This window comes from Micropterus dolomieu, unplaced genomic scaffold (assembly GCF_021292245.1).
Source record: "Micropterus dolomieu isolate WLL.071019.BEF.003 ecotype Adirondacks unplaced genomic scaffold, ASM2129224v1 contig_14104, whole genome shotgun sequence".
Taxonomy (NCBI): domain Eukaryota; kingdom Metazoa; phylum Chordata; class Actinopteri; order Centrarchiformes; family Centrarchidae; genus Micropterus; species Micropterus dolomieu.
In genome coordinates, this window is record NW_025743090.1 from 8,591 (window position 1) to 14,318 (window position 5,728).

At 41.2% G+C, this 5,728-nt stretch overlaps 1 long non-coding RNA gene across 1 annotated transcript; it reads left to right on the top strand.

Annotated features, from left to right (window-relative positions):
• The first annotated feature begins 613 nt into the window (after positions 1–613).
• Positions 614–5,187, top strand: LOC123966721. The gene is made up of 3 exons (XR_006824058.1): positions 614–743; positions 1,263–2,377; positions 5,021–5,187. It is a non-coding gene; the product is annotated as an uncharacterized LOC123966721 (long non-coding RNA).
• The last annotated feature ends 541 nt before the right edge of the window (positions 5,188–5,728 follow it).

Consider the following 5,728-nt stretch of genomic DNA (forward strand, 5'->3'; position numbering starts at 1 on the left):
ATTCTCCTTATGTTGGTCTGTCCACATTTACTAGGGTTTAGGTCAGAGCTGTGAGATTGTTTTGGTGTTTTCCTCTCTTGTTGTTCCTCTCCTCTCCTGGAATGTTCATTCAAGGCTGAGAGAGGATCTCTGTTCCCCAAAACATAGAAACCTAGACAGTGTAAATGATGATGCATCCCTTTGCTTGGGGCCAGACGCCCGATGCCGCCCTAGTCGGCAGGTCTCTGGACCAGCTGTATGTGTGTTTTAGTTCTTCTCTGTTTATTCTCTTTTGTTAAATAAATTCTTCAAAGATTGGTTGTTACTCAATTCTTTGCTCAACCCCTCACCAGGAATATAATTTCCACGACAATTTTGGCACCCCAGATGGGACAGACGAGGGATTCAGACTCCGCTGAAGGACAGAAGCCGGCTTTATTATTTTTGGAAAATCCTCCCAGTAGGGAGAAGCTGTGTTCAGCGGAGCTCTGATCTTCGCTCTGTTCCAGAAAGAAAAGGAAAAAGAACTCACACGGTGAGAAATGAGTAGATTATTGAGAGAGAAAAGATAAAAAGAGTGAGATTGAACAGAGTGAAGGAAGTGGTCTTATTTCTCACGCCTGAATGATTTGCAGGACCCTCTATCTGCTTGTAAACTGACAAGTGGATGGAGAGTGGGACTGGATCAGGGGCTCACGGACAGACGTGTCCTGGTTTTCTCTGTGGTGTCCGAGGGTTTTTGGAGTTTCCAGCTGATAAGTTAGGTATGCAGCGCGTAACCTCAGACTTAACTCAACTCAGTGGACCCAGATATTGCTATGGACCCGAGTACAGACTAGCTGGAGAGAGTAGACTATGGCAAGAGTCAGAGTAAAGTAAAGTCTGACTCCACTCCCAGATTACCTTCACCAGTTGTTTCACCAGAAATTGATGACTAAAATATTAGACATTAATGGGACAATTTGATAAGTGGGTTGAAATGGGTTTCCTGCAAAAATGGAAGCTTTAGCCTAAAACTGTTGAACCAGCTTTAGACATGTTTGGAGAGAAAGGAGAGCAGAAATGCAATAGAGCGTGCAGCCCTGTCCAGACGAAAGAAAAGTAAACAAACTGCATTTCAGATGAGTAAGACAAGAACTGAGGACAAGGAGAGCTCAGGACTGAAAATTAGAATAGATTCATTAAGGATTTGATAAAACTGATTAGCCTATTGATGACCGATCAACTGATTATATCTTCTTTAACCGAGGTACAAATCACGGAATCCATTCCGGCTGATCCAGTCCTGGACTCCGCTCCTCCTCCTCCTACATGCTCCAGTCCCAGTCCATTAAGAAGAGTATGCCATGGGTGACGCTGCTGCTGAAATCTGACCAGGCAGCAACAGAGAGATACCAAAAAAATTAAACATCCACTGATGCTCCACAAAACGAAATGCGATCCAGTCCAGTAAGAAGACCACCGGTGTGCCCTGGTGCTGCTGAAATCTGACCAGGCAGCAAAAGGGAGATGAGAAACCAAGAATTAAAGGCCCACTGCCGGTGCACAGAAGGAAATGTGCTCCAGTCCAGTAAAAGTCAGATAAAGAGACACTGGCTCTCCCTCCAGATGCCCAGAGAAAGAAATGCCAGGAAAAAAAAGAGGACATTGTTGAAGCCATGGCTCATGTGACCAGCCTGACTGAAACCTTCGACAGCTCCACAGACACAGCTGGAGTAGTTCGGTTAAGGTTGTCAAAGAGTATGGGCCACAATGACTGACATAAACACAGCGATGAGAAAATCAAATCAAGCTGGACTTCCACAAGATCAGCATAAAGATAAGATAAAATGTTCCTCATCATACGTCACTCCAGCCAGACAAGAAGGAAAGCAGTTTGAAGTACGCTGAGTAGAGAGGACAATGCACAGTCCAGAATTACCACTGGACTAAGTTCTGCCCGCATGATGCAGGCCAGCAGCTGAACAGCAAGACCAGACCGAATCATGTAGGACTCTCCTAGTCCGCATGACCATCACCTTAGGACTACAGAGGTCTGAAACAAGATGCGATGAGACCCTCAAAGTTCTGAGTTTGATTAGTCCAGAAACTGCTGCTGGAGTAAGGAAGAGTTGTATTTCACATCATGCAAGACAGACAGCACGACAGAGCATGCTTAACATAAAAGATCAACACCAAAACAACTGTCAAAAGAAAATGATTGGTGCTGTATCAAGCCATCCTGGTACGAAGAAACGGACAGTACAGAGGAAGGGGGCAAAAGGCAAAAGTGGACATTGGAAAAGAGATGTTGCACAATTTCTAAAACAGACTGGCAAGAAAAAAAAGAAAATAAATGGACTGAGCTGAAGAGGGAGGGACGGAGCCTAGTGACAGGATCCAGCCAAAAACACACTGGGTGAGTTACAACCTCTCACAGATAAAGTAAAAATCTCAAACATATTGAAACTAAAATGAATACCATTGAGATCTTAGAAAGTAATACTAAAAACTTGAACATCCTATGTTTGTAATGAATACTGAGCACAAAGGGGTTGGGAAATTATCAGAGTAACCGTAATTAGGTCAAACCTTGCAGGTGACATCATTGCTACATTGTCTGTTTAAAACTGCCCAAGAAGAGGGGCAGATGTTGTATATATGGTACTATGTGGTGTGTGATATTCAGATTTTGATGAAACATGACAAAACACAAATTTCGGTAATCAGAGCACTGGGAATGTGGAGAGAGGGTGACCTCTAAGGCAAACGCACACACATGCACACAGACCTTCGAATGCATTCCACTGCACAGTAGTCTACACAGTTCAGGTGTCCAGATGAGATTACAGATAAATTATGGACAAATAATTTAGGGACCGTTAAAGAGAGATAGACAGAGAAAAAAGGCTATTTTTCTATTTATTGCAAAATATTATCTGGACGCATGGAGCTGCTGCTGTTGTGTTCTAAGTTTAGTTGCTTCAAAGGGTAGTGACATGGCTAAATCAAGTGATTTGGAGCTGGAAGGAAGGGAGGAGATGGGATTCTTACCCAGAGTCGGCTGACTGACGAGTGCCCAGTGGTGGTGTCGGAGAACCGGGATAGCAAGTCATAAACAAGTCTGTTTTGACACACATTGTACAGAACGGATGCTGCCAGCTCATTCCATGTTGTTGAATGTTATTGTTTAACCAACATGGCCCAGAAGGTTGCTCATGTGTGTCCCAAGGGACAACGTGGGCAAAAGGGGGGAGGTTGAATAAGGACTGAATGAAGGTTGCTGGACTAATAGATTTCAATAATATTCATGAATAACAGTTTTAATGCTTTAACTGTTTTTTTGGTAAAGTTTTTCCTTTAACTATTTGATATCACCTACGGTACGAATGGATGATTAACAACAACATTTTAAAGTATGAGGTTGAATCTCCTTCAAGACTAGACTTAGCAGCTGTTCAGGGTCAGAAATGGAAGGTAAACTGTCTGTGTTTTTGGACGGAGTGGGCGTGAGCATCCATCAGTCGGCGGAATCGTAGCTGTTTTCCGAGGGATATAGTGTGCTATGTTAAGCTTACCAAGCGTTTACCCTCAGATCAGGAACTGTAAGAAATGTTATTTGTTTTGTCTAGAGGCTGATGGTTCTCAGTAATTCATCAAATTGTACAGTAAAAAATTACAATGAGGTTCATGATATCAGTACACTGAGATGGCTGGCAGTGGTACAATCAGCATTACTCATTCTTTTAAATTTGCCTCACATTTTCTCTTGTTGTTGCTGGCTTTGTACATAATGTTACTACCACTGGGGTTTGTTCCAAAATCACAATGCAGTGCAAACCTGTAACATTAGCAGAGCTGAGCTCCTGGGGTCATTTGTCATGCAGGGTAACGTTACCCACTGGGTCTTAAAATAATTTAAAAACTCATTGAATTTAATATTCTCTTACATTTTTTTACAAAGGTCTTAATTTTTTTGTTGTCCTTTTCATATGATTATATAGATACAGGTAACTTATACGTTAATGTTTTGTGTGTTTTGACTACTTTTTACATTTTGTCTGACTTCCGGTCAGCTCTGCTGTACTAGTAACTTCACCACTGATCTTCATACAGTGCTCTTTCATCCTTATTTTAGCAACTTTCACAGATAACATTCTGTTAATAGTATTTACTGTTCAATCTTGGAATATACATTCAATGGTTTTCTCAAACACAGTGGCCAAACAGATTAATTGGAAAGGAGTAAAGGGAAAAGAAATATTTTAAAGAAATGCTGACAAGAACTCTGTTGATCAGTAAGTATTTTAGTATACGTATTATATGTGGAGGTGACTGGTAGATGAGAACGAATTTTTATGTAAAATAAAATATTTAAATAGTATATTTTAAGATATAAGGGATGCAACTTTAAAGCCAAAAAATAAAAATAAAAAAAATACTTTGATAGCGGTGCTGAAATAGACATGACAGCACCGGTTACTCACATAATCACTTCCTCTTTGTAGGTTTGCGAGCAAAATAAAAGCATGAGAAGCTTGTTTGCTGTAATGTTTTACTTGGAGTTGAATTGAGAGCTTTTACTTTGAAAATTTCTGAACGACATTAAAAAGAGTCTGTAGTCTGCTTGACACACCTCTGAAAGAGCCGTCAGTAAAACGATTCCCCTATATGTCCTCTGCCTGGAGATACTGGGGAAATGTTGGTACCCGCCAATGCCTATCCATGACCTGATACAGAATCCACACAGATAAATTTGTAATGATAAGATGCACTGAGATTTAAGGCTGATCCAATACAATCCAGATGTGATTTGATAATTGTTCTGTTCATAATCAGTATGATTTTTTATAATTAGTTATTCATGAGTGAAATTCTATTTGTTTTGAGTTACTAAATTAAATGCTATAGAAAATTAGGTCTACTGCCACACCAACAATAGTAAACATGGGCAATGAGCACTTTTTTCAACCCTCTAAAGCATTTCTCAAAAAAGTAGAGGTAATTTTCAGAATGTCTGTTAATGACAGCTCATTAACCAATTGACTTTCTCTCTTAACAGAGGCTGTACGGAAGAACCAAGCTGCTAGCGCATCGGACAACAAGATTAACCAGCACGCCATCCGCTGGTTCAACCTGGCCTCTGACCATGGAGGTGGCCGCAAAGAACGTGCCATGGCCAGTGAGGCATTAACCGTGGTAAATTTTAGATAAATCACCGTGCTAGTGTTTTGCAGCAACAGGGGCGTTTTTAGGATCTTGAAACATTGGGGGCTTAGCCCAGCCCATAAAACTTCATATCTTCACATAATAATTGACCCACCCCCCCACCCCAAAGTTAAGTCTGTAAAGTAGTAAACCAATAGTAAACATCCTCTACTTATACGGCACAACAAAACTCAGAACAACACTATTAACTGTGTCATTTCGATGTTGCTAAATTGTAATGTTGTGTGTAATTATTATAATATAACAACAAAACTGTGAAAGTATGGACAGGGGGGTGTAGGCCTATGTGTTTATTTATTACGATCACTTAGCAAATGACAAACTGAACCGACCGAGCGCTGACCACAATGGAGGCCATCTTCTCACACTGTTACTACAGTCACGCCGGACTCACACAGGAGGCTCGCTGCTCACCTGTTCCCGCGGTACAGGTCCATTGATTCTCTCAGTCACAAACGGCTTGTTGACCTCTCAATCGTGCTGTGTAGGCTTGCGTTAAGCGCCACACATCAATCTTCTCACGCAGTGAAAAACAAATCTA